At 35.2% G+C, this 24,597-nt stretch overlaps 1 long non-coding RNA gene across 1 annotated transcript in view; it reads right to left on the bottom strand.

The window, feature by feature from the left end:
* LOC131509938 (uncharacterized) overlaps nt 1-24,597 on the bottom strand; it is a 106,676-nt gene that overhangs the window by 4,287 nt on the left and 77,792 nt on the right. The window contains exon 2 of the long non-coding RNA XR_009260798.1: nt 21,196-21,293. This is a non-coding gene — a long non-coding RNA (uncharacterized LOC131509938). The remainder of the gene's footprint in view (nt 1-21,195; nt 21,294-24,597) is intronic.

The following is a 24,597-nucleotide window of genomic DNA, read 5'->3' as shown; positions in this document are numbered from 1 at the left end:
AAAACAAAATAATTCTGTAAACTTTATGTTATCAGATTGCAGAAGAGAGAGGAAGAAATGTCTAGAGCTTTTGATATAAGGTAGGAGGCAGCTCATACAAGGTCTTACATGCCAAACTAAGTGATAATAAGGATATTTTGGAAAGCAAGATATTTTGGAAGTTTTAACCTGGAGTGTGATGGTCTGATGTCTGGTTTAGATGGGTGACTATACTGATGGAAGGCATTTGCACCTTCCATGAAAGCAAGTTGGATAAGAACGCTAAAAGGAGGAATTCAGGGTACCAAAGCTGTCAAGGATAAAATTTGATTTGGAGAGATTTTCCTGGTAAAGTGATGATGAAGGTGTTGCTAGTATGGAGAAAAATTGGGGGAGTGAAGTGTAGCAGAGATGAGGAAGTGAATTATGCAGATTCACTGTTAGGTGCCTGTGGGATCAACCAAGTGAATACGTCCAGCGGGAAAGAAGTTTCCAACTCAGAGAAGACTTCCAGCCTGGTAACTTAACCTTGGGATTTATCAGTAAATAGGAGGAAAAGAAACACTTTATCAATGTGAGACAGAGGAGGGCCTGAACTCAGATCCTCTCAACCCTGACTGCAAAATCTGGTGCCCTTTGGTTGCCTCTCTAACAAAAAGAAAAAAAAAAAATAATGCTAAGGCTCTGTTTCTTGAGTTGGGTTATCTTACAGGAATCATGAAGGATGCTTACTGAAAGAAGGATGCTTACTACAAAGACTGGCAAAGACCAGACCAAACCAGTCTGCACCCAGTTGGACCCCAGTACTGAATTTTCAGGACTTTTTCTCTCATTATAATACTAAAAATCATGCTCAGGGGTGGAGATTTAACATTCTAATGAGACATGTGACACTTGAAGAAGTATGACTTTTAAGTGCACAAGTGCTAATAAACCCCCACATCTACATGCTTAGACATCAGCCTCACTTTCTTTAAAAAACTCTCCCTGACCTCTCTCGCCTTGGGAAGTCATTCAAAGAACTGTTTCCTTTGTGCTTCCTCCCTCCTACTCCAGCATTAAATCCCATTAAAGCCTTGCCTGAAACTCCTGTCTGACCTCTTGTCAATTTCTATCACTTAGAGTGCCCAAGGGCCCAGTTTGATATCAAGGGATGGTATCAGGTAGCACAAATGTTAAGATAAAGAAAAATATGGACCAAGAGTAGACATTTAAGGAATAAACTCTTTTTTTTCGATTACATGTCAACACAGAAAAGCCTATAAAAGAGGCTGAGAAGAAATACATCCTGAAAAGTAATTTTATCTGGATTTTTGGAGGTAAATACTCTGAGCTTCAGAAAAATGCAACTTGCCCAAAATCTTGTCTTGTCTGAACCAAGACCTGATCTCTAGTATTTTTGACTCCAAACATGGCCCTTCTACGGTACTGTGAAATCACCATGCCAAACTATAATGTTCTTAGAGTAAAAATTATGTCTTCTACAAAATATCCCCCTAATGTGAACACATATATGCTTTAAAGAAACATTTTATTTTATTCTATAAAGGCTATAATGAATTAAGATAATTGTCCTTTCTCATAATTTTGACCAGATGTATCCATTAATTATGCTGCTTTTTAGGTAATTTTTTTTCATATTAGCATTTTGATATTATAGTATAATTTAAAAATCTGTCTTATGCAAGCACATTTAATTAAATGATCAAATATAAATTTACTCAGTTATTATTATTATATTATATTATATCTAATATATGATATATTAGGTAATACATTGGAATATTAATTATTAATTATAACACTTTTAATTTAATGAGATTTTATTCCAAAACAAAAACTTTTATTACAATATTACACAAAATTCTAATATATGAAAATTTAACTGTTCACTCATGAAATCAAATGAGACCCTCTTCTATTTTTTAAACACAGCAGGATATTTCAATGATGGATATTCATTGCACTTGTTCATAAAAAAATATTTTCAAGACATTGTATTGGGGGAACTATGAACCACTAGCCTTATCAGAAATTTATCATAATTATCAAAGTATCACAGTACCTGCCTTTCCCTACTATGGAGAAATTTTCCTATATGAAGCTATACCTTACAGAATCACATTAAAAACAAATTCAATTCTGATACAAAAATTCATGTTTGTTGACAATGACAGAAGATGTGTTTTCTTTGCTATATAATGCACCCAAAAGTTAAATTTTTCAAAACAAGAAAACTTAACAAAACAAGAAAACAAGAACTTGAAGAACTTTAAAATGACTTCCTCATATACTTTTCCATTTGTGGGTTAATTTTAGACATTTCCTTCCCCTAATTACTTATAGATATATATGATCTTAAAGAAAACAGCAGAATTATCACTAAGGCATCATGACATTTTAGAGAGATCTATTGTTTATCCAATTACATTTATGGACTCAAAATTATGGAGTAACTCACATCTACACACAAAGTACATTATGTAATATGTTATCTTGTCATTTTAAAAGTTATTTGCTATTTGAACCCATATAATATTATTTTCTTAGAATTCTAATTTAAGCATCATCCTTTAGAATGTACATGTTTCCTAACTTTAATACACATTTTAATTTTTTTCATTTTTTCAGTATTTACTGAAACATATTAAATGCCCATTGTGTGATAGTGTCTGTAGATAAAATGGTAAAGAAGACACAACTCCAGCTTCATAACTGCACCTCTTCTACAAAAAGTAAAAAAGCTACTATAATCTTGTCATAAGTTGGGTTCTCGAAATGCAGATGCTAGCACAGAGGTTGAGGTGCAATATATTTATTAGGAACCAATATCTGTGAAATGAAGGGTGAGTAGGTAATAGGATTGGGCAGTAGAGAAAGTTGAACTATACAACGCAGGACTATCAAAGTCTTGGTCAACTTAGTAGAAAGTTTTAAAGCAAGTATTGACATCAAAGTGTCCTGTCTACAAGTGATACAACCAAGCCTTTGTCCTTTAGTACCAGATGCAGGCTACATAAGAAAGTATATAACCTTGGGCCACTGTGCTTTCTGTAGCCAAGCAGCCCCTGAGGATCTAACATACAGAAACTATCTCTGAAGGTACTCCCAGTGTGTTTAATTTATGGGGGATGTGGGCTGCACATCTCCATATGTACCATACTCCATCATAAAAACATTCAGTAAATTACTGGAAGTGAGGGTAAGGGGCCATTCCTACTTTCATTCCCAGTTCCTGAGGCCATGTATTCTTCCTACTGCTAGTGCAGAGCCATATAAAAGTCTTTAATTCCAGGCATATATTGCATCCAGATATAGGAAATCCTGTCACTGAAGTACATTGCCTCCAGGCTTCCCCTTAAGCTGGAATATCAGTAAACCTTTTCAATTCTCTATCATGTTAGAAGCTTGGGTGATATGGATATAAAGGACTCATGTCTGCTTTCCTTTGTATAACATGCGTTACCTAATCTGACATATCATTATATGGGTTCCAGTGCCAGTCATTAAAACACTCTGTGAGCCACTGAATAATAGTGCTGACTGAGATTATGAGGGCAAGAAAGGCAAACCTGTATTTAGAATATGTGACTACTCTTCTGATGAACCACAGGCCCTTCCAGGATGTATGGGGAACAAGGTAGTTGACACCTAGTGCCCAGTTTGTCCCTCAAGAAATGGTCTCTATGGAGAACTCAGCATTGGTATCTGATGTTGATGCCTGGTAGATCAAATTTAGTGGAGTGGGTGCAGTTTGTTTCACACCACCTTAGCAGTTATTTAAATGTTCATTGTGCTGAGATATCAGGTGATAGACACAAACTGATGTCACCTGGTCCATTTTGTCCGCATGAATGCTCAAAGTCTCTTCTGTGGTAGATGCTTTCTTGTGGTCATAAACATGTAATACAAAGATCTACTCACATTGTATCCATTCTCATAGGTCCATTCACATGCCTTTACTCTCCTTGTACTTTGTCTCCTAAGTTGGTTATCCTCCTTTTCTTGGGCAGTTATCTGCATAAGTAGCTGGGACTTTATATTATACCCCAATCAGTCACCATACAGGCTGCCCCGGGAAAAGATACGATTTCAGGCAAGATGACTTTCTGCAGCTAAGGCATATCTTGAAGTAGCTCATAAATGGAGACCATGTGCTGACCATACTCCCTGAAGCCTGACAACAAGTTCTTATTTGAAGGAGATTTTGGCAGTCCATCTCTGTATCTATCACAAATATGATGTGACAGCAGTTTCTCTAACAGAAAACATGAAATATTTGAGGATATTTTAAAAATATATATCCCATAGATATCCCATGATCAAATTATTTGGCAGGAATCATATATTACTCAGATGCAACAATGATAGATTTTCATTTCATATTTTGATGAAAAATTACCTTTTTACTTCCTCTCTATCCATTCCAGGTCCATGATGGGGCAACTGTAGTTACTTCGTTGTGTATATAGGAGAGGGTAGTCAGACAGTGGCTCACTGAGGGGAGAATATGACTGAGCAGATATTTGAGATCAATCAAAAGATCAGAAGTTAGGTACATATCTGAGGATGGGAGAGTGAATTGGAGGACAAGTTGTTAGGTAGTGGGAAAGGTACATGCGCAAAGGCCTAAAATGAAAGAGTATTGGGGCACTTGGGTGGCTCAGTTGGTTGAGCATCTGACTTTTGATTGTATGTCAGGTCATGATCTCACAGTTTGTGAGGTGGAGCCCTGCATTGGTCTCACAGTGACAGCGCAAAGCCTGCTTGGGATACTCTCTTGCTCTTTGCCCTTCCCCACTGCTGGCTAGCGCTCTCTCAAAATAAATAAACTTAAAAAAAAAAAAAAAAGAAAAGAAAAAAAAGAATATGGTGTCTTGGAGAACTACCAGTTGTTTATTACGGAATGACCAGCATAGGGAAGTCAGAGAATAGAGGGAGATAGGATTGGAGAAATAATTTAAGAATATCTTTTAAATTTACAAGGCATGCTGTAGAATTTGAAGTTTATGCTCTAGGAGTGGTAGGAATCCATGGACATTTTTAATTGGATTAGTCCAATTGGATTTAATTGGATTAGTGCTATGCTCATATTTTGTTTCAGAAAGATAAGTGAAACCACAGTTTGAAAGCAGATTCAAAGAGGTACTCTATTCTCCTCAACATTGACAACTTCATAGTATCCTTTTCCACTAAAAAGCTCTCCTATATTTCTGAAAGTAACTGTTTACCATCCAAATGTCCAATTACCTGTGCTTCCAAATTTGCTGTAATAGAAAATGACCTTGAAAATTTTTTGATGAGGCCAGAATATAGAAGAAATCTAATTGTTATAGCCAAGAAAGTTTTATGGTAGAGTCATTCCGTCTATTTTCAAAATCAGATTTGATGGCTAAAAAAAATTAAATTTTTTATGACATCTATGATAAATGCAGAATCTGATTTTGACTAGAGCAGTAAGTAGGAAGGAACCAAATCAGGTTGAATTCCAAAATTCTGGAACTAATAATAGAGTATAATATACAAGTAATCATGTAAATTGAGTAAAAGTAATGAACAAATTAAATATCTTAATAATGCTTAGACATTGGGGCGCCTGGGTGGCGCAGTCGGTTAAGCGTCCGACTTCAGCCAGGTCACGATCTCGCGGTCCGTGAGTTCGAGCCCCGCGTCGGGCTCTGGGCTGATGGCTCAGAGCCTGGAGCCTGTTTCCGATTCTGTGTCTCCCTCTCTCTCTGCCCCTCCCCCGTTCATGCTCTGTCTCTCTCTGTCCCAAAAATAAATAAAAAACGTTGAAAAAAAAATTAAAAAAAAAAATAATGCTTAGACAGATTAAAATTTTTAACATATAAAGTTTTACTATACAATAATCTTGCTACAAAGAACAGAAAACAAAGCTCCGGACTTTATTCTCATTATGCGTATTGTTTTTCCCAAGTGATAGGACTTGGATTTTATATCAGGATAAGCTACAATGCATGGATTTTTTAAAACGGTTTTTTAAATTTATTTTTGAGACAGAGAGAGAGAGCGACCATAAGCAGGGGAGGAGCAGAAAGAGAGGGAGACACAGAGTCGGAAGCAGGCTCCAGGCTCTGAGCGGTCAGCACAGAGTCCCACATGGGGCTCAAACCCAAGGACTGTGAGATCATGACCTGAGCTGAAGTTGGGTGCTTAACCGACTGAGTCACCCAGGCGCCTCATGCACGGATTAAAAAAAAAAAAAAAGATCAATTTAGGGGCGTCTGGGTGGCTCAGCTGGTTAAGCATCCGGGTTTGTCTCAGGCCATGATCTTGAGGTTTGTGAGTTCCAGCCCCCGTGGGACGCTGTGCTGACAGCGTGGAGCCTGGAGCCTGCTTCGGATTCTGTGTCTCCTCTTCTCTGTGCCCCTCTCCTGCTCACGCTGTGTCTCTCTGTCTCTCAATAACAAATAAACATATATATATATATTAATAAATTAATAAATAAAATTAATAAATTAATAAATATTAATAAAATATATATATTTTTTTAATCAGATCAATTTAGCAAGGGGTAAAAAGCTATCAATATGTCTAAAGACTACTTTGTAGCTCAAGGGGGAGGGCGTAAAGTCGATAGGGGTATATATGAAAGAATACTGGCTAAGAAGGCAAGTTATGAAATGTGAAAGTAAAAGACAATAAGGATTCAGTACATATAATGTAAAATAAAGTTTTGTATACATGAATTTCAGTCAAATGAAAGCAAAAGCAATAAACTCTGCTTGCATAATTATTACAATTAGAGACAGTTGATTTGTATATATTTAACCAGGAGTATGCTCTCTTTAGTCTATTGATAGAAAAATAGTGGAGATAAGGAAGCATGCAACACAGGAACAGCTATGAAGATTTACCATGAAATCCATGGCAATACACAATGGAAAAATATGACTAGTAAATGCTCATGTATCTGAGACCATTTTGAGATATGGTCTCATTTTCTATTCCACATAAATTAACTTTTCCCATCCAATTAGAAATTCTCCACTTTAGTCAATATTTAATTTTCTTTCTCTCATATTTTCCAAAGGATAGGGATTTTCTCTCCACTCTTCATTTAGAATTCAGATTCTGGTATGTTTTTCCAGCTGAATAAGCAAAATGTATAGATCTAGACAGTCACTAAGCAGGAGCACAGGTCCCAGTGAGGACTAATGGGCAAATTCCTTCAACTGTTTTATCATTACTGTCTTATTTATGTGAGTTAATGAAGAGAACAAGCTATGAGATCATTTCTGTAATTTTCCAAATAACTAAAGATGAGACCATTAGTAAATTCTTTCACCTTATTTGCTGATTCTTATCTGTCTGTTTAATATGACAGATTTCTTTGCGTCTGAAAAGAATATTTGTAACTCTGAGCACAGTCTTCATTATAGCATTGTCCCTAATTGCTATTTTAAAGCATTTTGTATCTTAGGGTAATTGTTATGGTAGATTTAAATAAACAGCCAGGTACCTTCTTTTGTGTGTGTGCGTATATTGCTGTTTATTTTCCATTTGAATTATAGTTATCCAGCATCATAAAAATCACATTGATAAAGTAATACACAGAGGTTTTTTTTTTTATTATTACAAAATCTGGAAACTCAAATAGGAGTTATGAGACACTGTGTTATAAATGGTGGCACCCCTTTTTGAAAAATGAAAGCAAACTCTTTTAATGCTGTAATTTTCTACACTTCTCCCCATGCCCATCAAAAAACGGGGTTAGAGCTGGGAGTTGAAAAAATTTTGTTTAGTTCTGAAAACTGTTAATAAAATGAAGACTCTAGATATAGGATAAGAAAGACAAAGGGATAAATCTATCTTAGGAGGAAGCTCTAGTTTCCATTTCACATTCGGCTTAATATCATTTACAACAGCATCTACCCTATTGTATAGCTACCTGCCAAGGAATGTTATAGCTGCCAAATGTTAAAATTTAATTATTGGGAGGGCTTCCCATTGAAAATGCATTTATGAATTTTATGGTGGAGGAACTTAAGTCATCTTCACATTCAACTCTCGAAAGGATCTGGTGAGGAAGCACTTGAACTGACCCACCTCCTTAAGGGTTTTTTATGGGTAAAGGGAAGAAAGGAAGGCATCCTGTGTTGGAAAGTAGAGTACTGTATTAGGGTAAAGTAGAGTTGGAAAGGAAAGAGTAGTTTATGGGCAAAGGGTTGTAGAGAGAGGAACAAATTATTCTAGCTGGGAGGAGAGCAGGTAACCAGTTTGACTGGCTTAGAGAATTTGGAAACTTGAGAGTTTATCCATAAAAGGGGTAGTATGAGTTAGGGAAAGACTGTGAAGTATCTGAATATTATCAATATAAAATGTTTGCACTTTACTATGTAGGATATAGGGAAGCATTACTCCTGGAAGAAGGAGATGGTGTCTTATTACTTTTTTCAACATCCAGGTACCTTTAAGTGTGACTTAAACTCACGTTTGGCATGATGATTTATACAGATCCATCTTCTTACATCAATTTCTTCAGTATAGATCCTTAATGTGGGCCATTAAGGAGTTCAAGATTTTATCTCAGTTACTAACCAAGCCAGGCTGTCCAAGTATTTTTCAGAATAAGTAGAATTTATAGTTCTATATGGTCATTAACTATTTCTGTGAATTAAAATGTTTTTTTCTAAGTTTATTAATTTTTGAGAGAGAGAGCAAACAAACAAACAAAGAAACAAAACAAAACAAAACACAAGCTGGGAAGGGTCAGAGAGAGAGGAGACACAGAATCTGAAGCAGACTCCAGGCTCTGGGCTGTCAGCACAGAGCCTGACACTGAGCTCAAACCCACAAGCTGTGAGATCATGACCTGAGCCAAAATCAGATGTTCAACTGACTGAGCCACCCAGCTACCCCGTTTAAAATGTGTCTATTCAGCATGACCAAGTTTCAATTTATATTTCACGAATAGCTACTAATGTCATGCCAAGAAAACTGAAGTTTAATATATATGTATGATGTGTTTATTTTCAGAATTTTCTATATGAGGCCAAATAACTATAATAATTTTGAGTCATAGACATCTTTCTTTTATTCCATAAAAATTATTAAAAACCTTGAGCAATACTGTCCAATAGAATTGTTATGAATATACGCATTTCTATATCTATGCCTTCCAACATGGTAGCCACTATCCAAACCTGGCTATTGTGCCCCAGAAATGTGGCTGGTAGAGCTAAGGAATCAAATTTTAATTTAATGTCATTTTAAATACTTTATATTTAAATCTAAATCATAGCCAGTTGTGTTTAATGGCTACCATATTGGTCAGAGCGGATCTATGACAGTAAGAAACAGTTACGGTATCCACATTTTCACAGTGGTAGGAGAAAACAATTAAGTATAATACTTAAGTATAGTATGAAGCATGTAATATTAGACAGAGTGTGACTAAAGGAACATAGAAACTCATATTAGAAGAAATGGGGAAACATCAAACGAAAGTTTTTAAAAGGAAAGAAGAAAGCAGTTGTGTTGAAGGATGAGTAGGCATTAGATCCAAGTAGATCCATTCCTGCAGTTGCAAAGGAAACAAATTATAATGATTGTGGCCATACCCATTTCCAAAACTAAACTGTTCTATTCACTGTGATTGGTGTTTATGTTTCTTCCTTTCAATCTTATACTCCTGTGTGCAAGAAAATAATCGTTAGAAGATCCCACAGCAAAGTGTAAAGAGTATTCACCAAAATAACAGATAGGTTCTCCATTAGATACCAAAAACTACAGGTACATATTCTGGAGGTTGGGAATCCACCTTTTCCACATGTATTTGAATGTTTTATTGCAAGCAATATATAATTACCTACTTTCATGTCCAAAGTTAGAAAATAATTCCTTGCTTCTTTCTGTTCTATAACTTTAAAACAGATCTCACTAAACATTCATAGTGGAACTAGGAAGCAGTATTAGGAAGCTGGTACCTGCTTATGACAACAAACAAGAGGTCTCTTACTTTCCTCTTTCCCTTGTTTTCACTTCCTGTTACACTGCAATTGAATCTGATCTGCAACTTGTAATTTTTGATCAATTTGTAACCTACTGTCCACCGTCCATCCAATGGACTTTTAAGCTGATTCCAATTTCACCTCTCAGTTAAGTTCTGAGCTCCTATTTGCTCTGTTGCCCCTCCTGCTCCTGACTACTTGGGGTTAATGCACTTTCCCTTCCCTTTTGGAACTCTAAAGCAAGACCTCTGTGCCTATTAGTTTGGTTGACACTCATATGAATTCATCATAGTCTTAAAGTGATTTTATATCTTTCAGAGTTTTCTATTTAGTGTGTATTCATAGATGCCATTTAGAGCACTAGCCATATTTTCTGAGTTCTTAAAAGGATTTGATTTTAAATTAGAAGCACACAAAAAAACAATATGGGATATTGTTGAAGTATTCATCTTTCTGCCCTTTGAAAGCACCAGATGTGCAAATTAAAGAAAGCCACAAATTCCTTGACGCTCCTCCCATCAAGTGTGACTGTTTTGACTAATAGAATATATTAGAAGCTTTGCTATGCCTGCTTCTGGCTCCAGGCCTGTAGAGACTGGCAGCTCCCACTTCATGTTTCTTGGAACACTGACTCTTGGAAGTCAGCCACCATGCTATGAGAAAGCCAAAGCTGCCTCATGGAGAGGACTAGCATGGCTGAGTTCCCAGCCAGCAGTCAGCACCAACTCGTTATTCCACGTGGGGAGCCTCGTCAACACCTAAACCTGATTTAGTTTATGAAATCTTGGATCCTGATCTTGAACCTGATGCTATATTGGGAAGGAAAGTTGGAGTTTGTGGAGGAAGTGAGTGTGTTTTTCATGTGGGAGTAACATAAATAATTTTTAGACAGAAGGCTAAGTTCTTTACACTCTGCTTATTAACAGTTGTAGTCTCTACCCACTTTCCTTGCATCTGTGGGCTCTGTGACTACTTTGAAGTATGGCAGAAATGAAACAGAAACATTTAAAGACTGGAAACTTCCATTTTCTGTCTCTTGGAACACTAACTCTTAGATGTTACTGGGAGGAAGCTGAAGCAAAGCCTTGGAGAGATCCACATGAGGAAGAGTGAGGCGCCAAGCCAAGAGCCCCAGTTAAGCTCATAGCAATCAGCTGGCACATATTTATCAGATATGTGAGTAGATCTTCCAGCCCTATTGAGTCACCATAGCTGATAGAACATAGAGCAGAGATATACACACTACAGAATCCATTGTATATTCATCCATGAAGTCATGAGCAAAATAAAGTTCACATTTCAAGCTACTAAGTTTTTGCATTATGTATTACATAGTAATAGATAACTGGAACCCCAAGAGTATTCTCAGAATCGTGTTTCTGTTCCCTCCATGTAGAATTCTCTTCCCACAAATCTTTGCAGGATTAGTTTCTGTTCAGCATTAAGTACTCATTCAAATGCATTCCCAGTCTTAGGCATTTTTATGCTCTCAATCCCAACACATTGTTCTTTCATCATTTGTTTAAGTGTTTACTATCTATTTATATCTACTCCCACCTAAATTAGAATATAAGTTACATAAAATAAGGAAATTTTTACCTTGTTCTTTGCTGTATCTCTTTTACCTAAAGCAATACCTCAATATACATGTTCTTAACATTCAACATTTATTGAATACATTAATTACTAATTCCATTCTACTGGCTTCATCAGTGTCAAAGAGGATCTGATTATATGGTAATAGATGTAGAGAATACTAGAGGCTTATAGGTTCATCTTCTATATCTCCAAATGCTATTCCAATTGTTTCTCAAACATTGAGCCACCAGATTAAGAAACTAGATTCCAACTGAATCAGATTTCAATAATTGGTCAGTCATAGTGATACTTTATACTTACAATCCAAATGTCCAGATAGCTGTAATCAGTCAGTTTAGTTCATTACAAACCAGTTTTGAATTGGTCTGCTTAAATGTGTAGTGATAAGTTGGAAACAACATCAAATCCCTAATTCAATCACAAGAAGGTGTCCAATATGTGGCTATACATGTGCTTTGAGTATCTCTCATGGATTGGCTGCCTCTCTGTTTGTTTTTTACGAAAGCTGGTCTCACACATTTTGAGTTAGACAATCGTTTTATGCACACACACACTTTCACTCTTTTCCACCTAATTTAAAGCATTGTTGCTGTCACCATCACACTTGCTCAGACACATCTATAATCATGTGTCATCTTTGTGATGCATGGCTTTCATTAGTGGAAGATAAAAGGTTATATTCTATTTCAAGGAAAAAAAAATCTAACTTTCAGACTGTAAATCATGCTTGTGGAATTCAGAGGACATAGCCCTTTACTCTCTTTACTTCCCTTCAGTGTCCTACATGTCTTTAGCAAATCCTTACTGAAGGGACATTAGAAAATCTTTCATCTTCACATGCTTCCCCTTTGTCCTCTACAAAATCCCGTAAAATGTCAGTTAATAACAAAGAAATATTAAAGTTCTTATAATGCCCTTAAGGAGACTAACATTCAGGATTTTATATACGGCAGCAGACCAGATCTTGAGTTAGCATCCCATTGACCCAACTGAATATATAATGTAGCACAACTATACTGCCCAAGTTACCCATGACTCGTTGCAGCAATCTGTTTTCTCTCTTAAAATATGAATTTGTGTGTTTATGTATGTGTGTATGTAAATGTGTGTGTGTGTGTGTGTGTGTGTGTGTGTGTTACCTCCTCAAGAAAACATCCACTAAAATTTGGGTTGCAAAAACACTGATTCAGGTCTTACATTCTTGATTGCAGAAATATGAAGAGAAAGGTCTCTTTGTCACTTAAATATTAGAGCAATCATTACAAGACCGTTAAATCATGAGGAAATATGACCTTGATAATTAGATCATGAGAGACAGGACAACCCTATGAGTGCTTGATAGGTATTTAAATTTGCCTGAGCACTGCCTTCCAAATGTGTTAGTGTTTTGGTATCTGTTAAAAACACTTACTAAAAACTATTTATGATTTGATTGTTTGGATTTTCCTCTATCATCTGTGAGTTCATTTCTCTTCCTTTGACATGAAAATGCCCCATGTAAAATTTCTAGGGAAGCACATTATTATCTACCAGGTCCCTTGATAGTACCAAAGCAATCACACTAGTATTCCTTTAGCTTTTACTCTCAGATACTTTTGAATCCTGCCATCCAAATCATCATGGTGTTAATATATTCCCAAGCACTGAGGACTCAGAGGAGCATGATGCTTCAATGTGTTTATAGAATACACTTCATGTAGACGGGCACGAAAGGAACAGTTTGCATAATCATCTGCCAAAAAGAATCCATCTGTCAGAAGAGTAGAAGCTGGTATCAAACAAGTTCACATTAAAAAACATAATCTCAATTTCCATTCTGTGCACTTCATATCCTTGAGCCTAATTATCAGTGTGCATATAAATGAGGAAAATACTTCTTCCTGGTTACAGTTCAAAAATTCTGATCTTGGCAAGAGACAACAATAGCTGCTCATTTCTTTTGGGGCTGTACCATGCAGCTGAGAGCATTGGGGCTGAAAATGCCAGGCCAAATTCCATTACTGCCAATGTGAAGCTTTACTTTACTGCTTGTGGTAAATGTGGTTATGTGTGAACAACAGAAATATTGTCTCATTTCCTTAGTGTTAACAAATCCTGGCTTGGCTCCAAAGAAGAAACATGGCCCAGCTTTTCAAGCATTCATTTTTGTAGTTATTTTCTGATAAAGTTCTTAAATTTCTGCACAGTTAACTGTGGCAGAAACATAAGTCTTCAGAAAGAAAAAGAAAAGTGCAAAGACACATTTAAAACACATTAAAATCTAATGTCAGACAAAAATGTAGAGAGAAAATTGAATTATTTTCTCCACAAAATACTTTTCACTTAAAAATTATTTGTTCCTATTCTTTAAAAACTAAATTCCTGGGGTACCTGGGTGGCTCAGTCTGTTGAGCTTGGACTCTTAATCTCAGCCCAGGTCATGATCTCACGGTTAGTGAGTTCGACCCTGCATCGGGCTCTGCGCTGACAGCCCAGAGCCTGCTTGGGATTCTCTGTCTCCCTCTCTCTCTGCCCCTCCCCTGCTCGCTCACTTTTGTTCTCTCTCTCAAAATAAGTAAGTAACCGTTAAAAAAAACCCTAAACTCTCAATTTATAGTGTGATTTTAGCCACACGCAGCTTAACAAAAGTAAGGACTTTACATAGAGGTGCTTTCTGAAATTACTGAAGATATTTTATATTTTGAAATGTGATGTTTTATTTTTTATTGATGCACAATCACATATTAAATCACTTTGTCTTCCAGATGTATTATTTCTGTTGAAATAATCCAGCTTCCAATAGCATATAATTTAATATTCATACACTTATAAATAATAAAGATTAAAAAAATTTAAAGCAATATTACATTAACACAAGTCATAAAACATAGGAAGGAGACAGAGTTTCCAAGTTTATGAATCTGTAAATATGTGCCAATGCATAGGTATGTAATATTGTATGCCTTTGGTTTTCTCGACTGACTAAAATGCTTCCATAACCCTCTGGAAAATTCCAGTTTGAAAAACAGTGAAGTAAAAAACAAAAGTAAAAGATATAAGTGCATTTGATGCATTTAATAAAACCCAAATGAAAACACCACTGCTTATATATTTATATAGTTGTTAAGTATTCAAATTCTTTTTGCACACATTTTTGGTTATGATGATAGTCCAATGAAACAGGTTCTATTTATTAAAATTCCATTTTGTAGTTGAGAGAATTGAGGTTCTAGTAGCTTAGCACAATGCTAAATGCTATGTTGTCTATTATAACAATTATTGTGCCCCCCCAACCAAAATCTGTCACAGAGTTATTATTGGATTTATTTACTGTTTTTCCCTAAGATGTACTTTGTCAATTATAAAGATTTTCAAAATCAGAACTTGTTATATTTTTCTGTGCATACTTATATATATTTCTATGCACACTTATATATACTTAAATTAAAAAGATAGACTATGAGTACTGACTTTAGTCCACAATCATCCATTAAGTCATTGTGCTCCTCCAAATGTTAATGTACATATCAATCATCTGGGGGGGCTTGGAAAAAATGAAGATTCTGATTCAATAATTATGGGTTGTGCCAGATATCTGCCTCTCCAACAAGTTCCTAGCTAACACTGATGCTGCTAATTCATAGACTGCACTTTGAGAAGCAAGGCTCTAAGGAACTGGTTATAATGAGTGTGGTTAAGGGATAGGCCTGATACCATTCATGATACTCTTTTGAGTGTCCCAGAGGGACTTGCCTCCCACTGTGTGCTGAGAGATTTCTTATCCATATTCTTTCAAGTGTTTTAATTTTATCATTAGTATCCCGAATCTCTTAGATACATGGACTTCATTGTTAAATTTCTTCATTGTCTATAAGGGAGGAAGAAGTTGAATGTTTTTTTCTGGACTCATCCCCCTACCTTATCTCCACTCAAAGAAATTAATATATAGGCATCTCTATTGTTTTTCCATGCTAATAAAATCACATAAAACTATCTGTAGAGGTTTAAGTATTTTTAAAATTTCTTTGTTTTATAAAAATGTGATCATATTACACCTACCTCTCTGCATCTTACAGCTTTCACTTAGTAGATCGAGATGGAAAAACTTACGAGTGAGCATTCTTTTTAATAATTTCATAGTTTCTATACTTTAGATATGCCATATTTTAATCAACCATTTTTTTAAGTTTATTTACTTATTTTGAGAGAGCGAGAGATAGAGAGTGGGGGTGGGGCAAAGAGAGGGAGAGAAAGAGAATCCCAAGCAGGCCCTACAACATCAATATAGAGCCCGCCCAAAGCAGGGCTTGAATTCACAAACGGGAAGATAATGACCTGAGCTGAAACCAAAAGCTAAATGCTCAACCAACTGAACAACCCAGATGCTTCTCAACTATTTTCTTATAGACAAATATTCATCTTATTTCACTTTTGCCACAACACAGTTATTAATAAACATCCTTATAGCTATATAAGTGAGGCCTATATTTCCATAGGGTGTGTTCACAGAAGAAATATTGAATGCATACATTTTGATTTTAATGGATTTTGACATACAGATTTCTAAGTGCTATAAAACTTAACATTTCCATAGGCAATATATTATAGCATTTTCTTTTTTTTTTCTGTTCATGGTAGGTGTTGCTAATGAGATAAAACACACTGAATGCATCTTATGTTGTAATGTAATATCAATAAGCCATTTTTCGTGTATATTTGCCTGTTTCAAGAATTTGTGACCACATTATGTTATAGATGTTAACTCAGTTACAGATACTAATCCTAATCAATAATAGGCATATTAGCTTTGTTTATGGTATCTTTTGTGATGTAACATATTGGAAAAATATATAGAGAGAGTTAAACAAATCTACATTTTTCCATAGCTCCTAGGATTTTTGACATGGTTAAAATTATTTCTAACCAATAGGATATTTATTTACCTCTCACATTTTACTATAAAATTTTTAATTTTTACATTTGTGTTATGTTTTACCTAAATTTTCTTTTTGTGAGTAGTATGAGATATGTGAGTAGTATGAAATATAATCTTTATTCCCTCCTATATAGAATGCCAATTGGGTCAACATATTGTTAAATATGTTAGTATGTTTCCACAAAATTAAAACACACTAATGCAAACAAAATTTCAATTACATATACATTGAAATCTATTTGTTCTTCACATTGTGCCATTTTTTGATTTTCTATTCTTTTACCAACAATTTTTTTTTAGTTCTGATGATTTTATATTATTTCAGTATCTTATGAAGTTAATCTTTTATAATCATTTTCTTTGTTATAATTATCTGGCTTCTTTCAGGCATTTATTTTTTGAAAAGAATTTGAGATCATTTTACTCAACTAAAAAATAACTATGTTGTGGTTTAGTTGGAAACTCATTAAATACATGGTATAATTTAGAGAGAATTGACAATTTCATTGTATTAATCTTTGTATCAAAAGCATGGCATGTCATTCTATTATTCAGATTTACTCTATATTATTGAGTAAGATTGAGTAGTTTTTTGTATATAGTGTAATACTTGATATACTTGACTTTCATTCTACCTATGTATTCAATGTTTACTTTTATGTCATTTCATTGTTATCATAGTTTTCCATTTCTAGATTTTGCTGGTTTATTCAAAAGCTACAAATTGCTTTTTTTTTTAAAAAAATATTCTCTTTGGGGGTTTCTGCTTCCCACTATGATAGAATAGCTTGTATTAGACTAATGTGTCCCTTCAAGAATAAGTAAAAAAGCTATAAGAAATACCAAAACAGTTCTTTCAAGAGTTTAATAGAGTACACTTAGAAAAGCCAGAATCTCACAGGGCAGTGATCTCAGGAGAAGACAAAAGTATTGACAAGATCCAGATATTTTTATGCCACTTTTCTTTCCAGGTTTTTGCTGATTAATAACAATGGGGTTGGGGGGGGGGGTGTCTGGGTGGCTCAGTCAGTTAAGCAGCCAATGTTGGTTCAGGTCATGATCTCACAGTTAGTGGGTTCTAGCCCTGCATCAGGCTCTGTGCTGACAGCTCAGAGCCTGGAGCCTGCTTTGGATTCTGTGTCTCCCTCTCTGTCCCTCCCCCATTCATGCTCTGTCTCTCTCTGTCTCTTAAAAGTGAATAAACATTAAAATAAAATAACAGTAGGAAACTTAGTAAACAAGTATAAACAAGCTCACAACTTATGGTGGTCTATGGGGCCAGGGGGACAAATAATTGCAATTCAAGGTACAAAGTGCTCTAATATTAGAAGAGAAAGACCCTGTCGAAAAGGGAACTGCAGAAAAGTGAGTCCAACATTCTGTACCACTTTTCTCCTTGAAGTATTATTCTTTTCTTAAAGTCCTGAGACTAAGGCTAAGAAATTGAGGGGGTATATATTTAAATCTTTTTTTTAATGTTTTTTTAATTTATTTTTGAGACAGAGAGAGAGAGAGACAGAGCATGAGCAGGCGAGGGACAGAGAGAGGGAGACACAGAATCTGAAGCAGGCTCCAGGCTCTGAGCTGTCAGCACAGAGCCCCATGCGGGGCTCGAACTCACGGACTGAGAGATCATAACCTGAGCAGAAGTCGGACACTTAACCGACTGAGCCACCCAGGCGCCCCTAAATTGAGGGAATATATATTTATAGTCTAAACTAGATATCAGCAATAAGACCCACAGGTTATTCAGCAGAATATCTGTTTTGTAAATAAAGTTTTGTTGAAACAAACACATACTCATTTGTTTATGTTTTCTCTATGTATGCTTTTGTGTCTCAGTGGCAAACCTACTAGTTATGACAGACACCATATGAAAAGCCCAAAATATTTACTATTTGATTATTCACAGAAAAAGTTTGCTGACCCTTGGTCTCATCCAAACACTTTTAATTGTAAAAGGGAGTTTCTTGATACTTATGGTCAGAAAAGAGGTGTAACCTAGGATTGCCCTAAATAAAATAAAAGAGGCAATTGATTAACCTTCATAAAGATTGAAAATCCCACACCAATTTGCTCTTGCTTCTAGCTGTAATCCAAAAGTAAAATAGACTATAGAGGAAGATAGGATCTTTCCCATCCTCTACAATTTTTTCAAATACAATGCTGGCATTAAATAAATAATCTCTAGGATTGTGAGGAGATTAGACAGAAATAACAGAAATTCAAGAGAAAAAAAAATCAGACAAAAGAAACAGACCCAGAAATGACAGAGATACTAGTGTTTTGGGCAGCATTTTTAAATTACTGTGATTAAGGGACACCTGGATGGCTCAGTTTGAAGAACATGTGACTTGATCTCAGGGTTGTGAGTTCAAGTCCCATGTTGGGTTTTGAGATTATTAAAAACAAAATCTTAAAAAAAAATAAAATAAAGAATAAATTACTGTGATTAATATGTTCAAAAGAAGAGAGGGGGAAATACAGAAATCTGTATCAGAAAATTGAGATCTATAAGAATAGATAATCTTTGAAAATTCTAAATCTGAAAATACCATAATGGAAGTCACACATTTAGTGAATGAATTTAAAACCAGAATAGTGGCCAGAAGAGAAGACCAGTGAAGTAGAGGACAATAAAGAAATAAATATCTGGGAAAATATATAAAATAAAAAAGTTAATGGTCTATCATTCATGTAATTGAATTTGCATTACAAGGGGACAGAAATAATAAAGCAGGACAATAACTGAAAAAAAATATTGACCATGGACTTCAAATCAGATCAAAATGATCAAGGTGCAGATTTTAAATGCTAGTGTAAATTAAAATTGCATTTAAGTTAAATTAAAATTGTTCCTTTTGCTTACAATGCCTTCCATTTAGAGCAGTATTATTAATTCATTAAACTGCCTTTTTTTTTCCCTTCTCTCTACCTGCTGGGGCCCCTTAACAACAACATTATTTTCCCTTGCTTGCTCATTAAGGCTCAGTTCAAATACTGAAGTGAGGGGGCAGCAATGTGGAGAGAGGTATGCAGGCTCTATTCCTGTTCTTGGAAGAGGCAACAGTCAAGGTGTCAGCTCATGTCACTCTAATATTTCCCAGGTACAGAAATCCAACATGCCAGGGTCACATTCCCACAGCTCTTCCAATGCAGAGGAACTGCAGGTCCTCAGTGAACCAATATGCAGCCCTTCCCTTTGTGGGGGATGGGATTCATGAATACCTGCAGGTCAGGTGCTTTCCAGAATCCATCTAAACTTCCTCACCCTGAATTTCCCTCCCCTTGTCCCAATGTGATACCAAGATTAGTGGGGGAAAAAAAAACTGTACCAACTCTGTCCTTTAGGATTCCAGTTAAGCTTGAGGCCTTGCTACCAGCTTCAATGCTTCAGTTTAACATGTAAGGCATGGGAGAGATAAAGTTGTTTGGTGGCAATTAGGACAATGACAGCAAGGCAGGAAATGTTCAAGCTGCCACCTTTTCCTGTTTTCCTAATCTTGCCTCTTTCCAAATGTATTTAAATAATACTGTTTTCTCAAAAAGGCTTATTATTCCAGAAACTTATTTTAAACAAATCTAACTCTGATGGAAATTTAATGCAACTGAAATAAAAGCCCAAAATAGACTCTTATTCTTGTATGGCAGTAAACCAAACAGATCATTAGTGGAAACACCACTATAATAACTTTTCTTTTCATATACCAAACAGTTTTGTGCAGAACATAATTTTAATCATACCATCTCCTTTTCCGTGTACTCCATAAAATCTATTATAAAATCCATTCTAAAATAATTATGTGTTTAAACATTGTTAACTTCAATAGAGCATTATAAAAATAGAATCATTTCTTCTGGTTAGGCATCTTGGTAGATTTTCCATATTTTTCAATATTCCACATGAGAAGATAAAACATGACGGCTGTAAATTTCTGAGCCAACTGACCTAGTCAGGTAGGTATAATATTTAATATCATGTGGAAGATTTTACAGACATATGTTCAATATTCTCTAACTAAATATATTTTTTTTTCTTTTTTCCCAATGACTATGTTCTAAATGGAAATAAATAAATAAACCTTCAGAAGTCTAGAATTGTTCAAGGGCTAAATATACTGAATTACGAGGATGGTATTTTTTTCTTGTTTTCTGGATTTCAAATGACACTGCACTGGCTGCAAACAGAGCCAAACCAAATTAACTCTAAACAATGAAGAAAAATGAAGGTGGCATCTTAGCCCAGGGGATCTTGCCAAAGGAACATAGTTTCTTCCCACATTTCTAAACTTATTCCATTTCAGAGGATGAAATGGATCTCTCCTTTTCCACACTAGTAAAAAAGGAGATGGAATTCAGGAAATTCAAATGCTTATGAGGAGAAATGCTAATTATAATCACCCATATTAATATGATAAATGTCATAAATAGACCTCAGAGTACTATGATTAAAAGCTGTTATTCTTTTAATTTAGCAAGATAAAATTTATATGTAAGGTGGCTGGTGATTATTTGACACAAACCCAAAGTTTGTGGGCAGTATTGGTAGTGGGAGTTCCAATATTGTTTACCCACAATTACTCAGCCATGAGGAGGCACTCCAGAGACTTGCTATGATCCACTGAATTAATTATGACCAGTTTCAATGTTAAAAGGACTGGTGAGAGATACTTCAACAATCTAATATACAAATGAAGGATGAAGGACCAAAGAGATTAAAGTACTTACTTCCAGTTAGCACTTAGTACGGTTGGAGGAGATCCCAGGTTTCCAGATTCCTACTGACACAGACTCTTATGGCCATTTAGTAACCGTTTAGTTGATGCCTAGAACGAGTTAATTCAATAAAAACACAAAAACATTTGGAATTTTCTCATAACTAACATACATGTATGTATATAATTTCACTCACTTTTAAGATACTCAGAGAAGATAATTATCCAGCAAATTATTTGAAGGAGAAAGAGGGAAAAGCATCATTGAGAACTTTGGGGTATTTGAGAAATGAGAAATTTGTTGGGTAAAAATAATGGATTTGGCTTTTGAGTTAAGTATTATTAGGTGAACAGAATAGCATTTACTTGACAGCAACACGGGGAAGAAAAACAAATGTATCTCAATGCGTTAAAAGCAATGGATTGACTATGCCACGAGGTCTTTGGGATGAATTAACTCATTACACAATACAAAATGAAAGCTGGAAATCTGTGAATAAACCTCAAAACTTGTGACAATCTTATAACATTCAGAAATGAAATGTAAGGTGGTTCTTAGATGACCATAAGCTGCTATTTATTAAGAAAAATGTATTTTAAAGAGTAGATTGAAGATTTGTTTATAGATAATCAAAACAAAACTAACAACATTTGAATTGCGTTAAATTCTAAATGGATTCAACTTTGTAAGTCTGCTTGATAAACCCAGTGACACTGGAGTATGCAATGATCAAAGATGCAGTAACTGTGCACTGGAATTTCCACAACAATTGTGAAACAGAAAGCAGTTTTCCTATTAAATGACAGTAGATAGAGCTTTGAAAAGAAGTCTCTAAACAATTTATTATTTAAAATCATTTCCTTTTAAGAAAACATGGTGAACTAATTTCCTCATTTATAGGAAAACAATGTTAAACTATAGATGATACAATTTAATTCTTGAGCCATACAAATTCTTTGCCTTGAAAGTTTATTTCCTTTACTTCATATCATTTGAATTGATTTGAAATAAATAGACTTCAGTGACAGAAATTGACTTCAATTTTTTCCAAAATTAATTTATAAATCTGTAATTATTTTAAAACTATGGGGTTCTTTTATTACTATGATAGTTCCAGTGAAACATAAAGAGAAGTAACTGTCATTATCCTTGCCCTTGTGAAGGTTACATTCTCATTTAGAAGGCAGGATTTACCAAATTAGTAGCATATATTCAGTATATCAACAACATTCAGCATATACATTCAGTATATCAACTCACTAAATGAGTTTCTGACTCAGTAATAGGCTAAACTGAAAACAAACAAACAAACAAACAAAACTAAGACCAGATCATGTAAAATTACATAAATCAGAATAGAATTTAATGTGATAGACAACATAAAGATATTATAGGATTTTGAGCAGAGGACTGAAATATTTTTCTCCTGTTACATGTCAAGATAAAATTAGTTTGGTGAAGATTAAGCTAGCAGTAATATGTGTAAAGAATTAAAGAAAGGAAAAATAGAGGTAAAAAGACAGTTAAGAAGCTATTATTTTTTTTTATGAAATTGCACTTTATTTTTTGCATAGTAGGGGTCAGTTGCCCTGCTAAGCATTTCCTCATACATCTGCATCTTTAAATTTTGCAATAGGTATTTCTGGGTTTTTTTATATTTTATTTTATTTTATTTTATTTTATTTTATTTTATTTTATTTTATTTTTTGTATTGTATTGTATTGTATTTTTTAACTTTTTTTTATTTTTTTATTTTTTTACATTTACATCCAAATTAGTTAGCATATAGTGCAACAATGATTTCAGGAGTAGATTCCTTAGTGCCCCTAACTCATTTAGCCCATACCCCCTCCCACAATCCCTCCCATAACCCTCAGTTTGTTCTCCATATTTATGAGTCTCTTCTGTTTTGTCCCTCTCCCTGTTTTTATATTATTTTTTTCCATTCCCTTATGTTCATCTATTTTGTCTCTTAAAGTCCTCATATTAATGAAGTCATATGATTTTTGTCTTTCTCTAACTGACTAATTTCACTTAGCATAACACCCTCTAGTTCCATTCATGCAGTTGTAAATGGCAAGATTTCATTCTTTTTATTGCCAAGTAATACTTCATTGTATATATATATATATATATATATATATATATATATATATATATATATACCACTTCTTCTTTATCCATTCATCCATCAGTGGACATTTGGGCTCTTTCCATACCTTGCCTATTGTTGATAGTGCTGCTATAAACATTGGGGTGCTTGTGTCCCTTTGAAATAGCATGCCTGTATCCCTTGGAGAAATATAAAGTAGTGCAATTGCTGGGTCATAGGGTAGTTCTATTTTAATCTTTTGAGGAACTTCCATACTGTTTTCCAGAGTGGCTGCACCACCTTGCATTCCCACCAGCAATGCAAAAGAGATCCCCTTTCTCCACATCCGCGCCAACATCTGTTGTTGCCTGAGTTGTTAATGTGAGCCATTCTGACAGGTGTGAGGTGGGATCTCATTGTGGTTTTGATTTGGATTTCCCTGATGATCAGTGATGTTGAGCATTTTTTCATGTGTCAGTTGGCCATCTGGATGTCTTCTTTGGAGAAGTGTCTATTCATGTCTTTTGCCCATTTCTTCACTGGATTATTTGTTTTTTGGGGGGTATTGAGTTTGCTAAGTTCTTTATAGATTTTGGATACTAACCCTTTATCTGATAGGTCATTTGCAAATATCTTCTCCCATTCTGTTGGTTGCCTTTTAGATTTGCTGATTGTTTCCTTCACTGTGCAGAAGCTTTTTATTTTGATGAGGTCCCAGTAGTTCATTTTTGCCTTTGTTTCCCTTGCCTGTGGAGAGGAGTTGAGTAAGAAGTTGCTGTGGCCGGGCGCCTGGGTGGCGCAGTCGGTTAAGCGTCCGACTTCAGCCAGGTCACGATCTCGCGGTCCGTGAGTTCGAGCCCCGCGTCAGGCTCTGGGCTGATGGCTCGGAGCCTGGAGCCTGTTTCCGATTCTGTGTCTCCCTCTCTCTCTGCCCCTCCCCCGTTCATGCTCTGTCTCTCTCTGTCCCAAAAATAAATAAAAAACGTTGAAAAAAAAAAATTTAAAAAAAAAAAAAAAAAAAAAAAAAAAGAAGTTGCTGTGGCCAAGATCAAAGAGGTTTTTTCTCACTTTCTCCTCGAGGATTTTGATGGCTTCCTGTCTTACATTTAGGTCTTTCATCCATTTTGAGTTTATTTTTGTGTATGGCATAAGAAAGTGGCCCAGGTTTATTCTTCTGCATGTCACTGTCCAGTTTTCCCAGCACCACTTGCTGAAGAGACTGTCTTTATTCCACTGAATATTCTTTCCTGCTTTGTCAAAGATTAGTTGGCCATATGTTTGTGGGTCCATTTTGGGTTCTCTATTCTGTTCCATTGATCTGA

This window comes from Neofelis nebulosa, chromosome 1 (genome assembly GCF_028018385.1).
Source record: "Neofelis nebulosa isolate mNeoNeb1 chromosome 1, mNeoNeb1.pri, whole genome shotgun sequence".
NCBI lineage: Eukaryota > Metazoa > Chordata > Mammalia > Carnivora > Felidae > Neofelis > Neofelis nebulosa.
This window is presented reverse-complemented; position numbering and strand designations above follow the sequence as displayed.